At 47.1% G+C, this 929-nt stretch overlaps 1 protein-coding gene across 1 annotated transcript in view; it reads right to left on the bottom strand.

Annotated features, from left to right (window-relative positions):
• LGR6 (leucine rich repeat containing G protein-coupled receptor 6) overlaps window positions 1-929 on the bottom strand; it is a 311,458-nt gene that overhangs the window by 198,672 nt on the left and 111,857 nt on the right. The window lies entirely within an intron of this gene.

Below are 929 nucleotides of genomic sequence, written 5' to 3'. Positions count from 1 at the left end.
GAGTAGCTTACTCACAAGCATCATCCAGAGGCTGTTGGAGATCCCCTCTGGAGTCAGGCCATTCCCAGCTCATGAGTTATGGGGGAGAGAGCCAGTTTCAGATGGTTTGGCTCCTCTCTAAGTCTGAGTCCCCCACATGGCTGCTGCCCCCTCCTCCTGGGCAGTCTTAACTTATATAGCCCCTGTGACCTCATTCACCTGGTCCAATGGAGGCCAGCACCTGTTGGCTGTCGGCCAACCAATTTGAAATACATCACTAGTTGCCGGGCAGACTCTAGCCCACCAGGTAGAAGCCCCTCACCCAGGTAGCTGATACCAGTCACGTAGGTAGAGGGAGCAGGTTTCCCCCCTCCCTCAGGAATGTAGCCAGCTCAGGTTACCTAAAGAGATAGGGTAAAGGTATGACTCCTCTGCTGGGCCCATCCTAATTAAATTGTCACAGAGCAGAGATTTTGGGGAGAAACAAAGGTGGCTTCCTGCCATACCTTAATACAAGAATAAGACACAAGCTGAAAATGAAGGGCAGACTCTTAATGCAGACATGGGAATATCTCCTCCCTACATGTACCCCATAGCTATGATTTAATTTTTTGCTCAACTTCTAATTACTCCTTTCTCTAACAAAACCTGTTGACTTCAGAAAAGATTTGATGTCAATGAGGATTTTGCCTGGAAGTTTTGGATTCTGGGGACCGTACAGTTTTCAGCAGGAGCTGGGTGCATCTGTATTACAAACACTAGACCAAAAATTTACAAGGGGAAAGAAGGGACATTTCCCTTCTGACAAAACTCCATTGTGCCACTGGGGTTTCTCTGTGATGGTCTCCATCCTCATCAACATTGACATTTTAACTGAGGGCTTCCATAGTTAAAAGTAGGAGTTTCTGCAGCATATGAAAGAGAGAGAGATCTTGGTCATGAGTCCTGTC

Source organism: Gavialis gangeticus, unplaced genomic scaffold (assembly GCF_001723915.1).
Source record: "Gavialis gangeticus isolate Ggan-Ray unplaced genomic scaffold, GavGan_comp1, whole genome shotgun sequence".
Taxonomy (NCBI): domain Eukaryota; kingdom Metazoa; phylum Chordata; order Crocodylia; family Gavialidae; genus Gavialis; species Gavialis gangeticus.
This window is presented reverse-complemented; position numbering and strand designations above follow the sequence as displayed.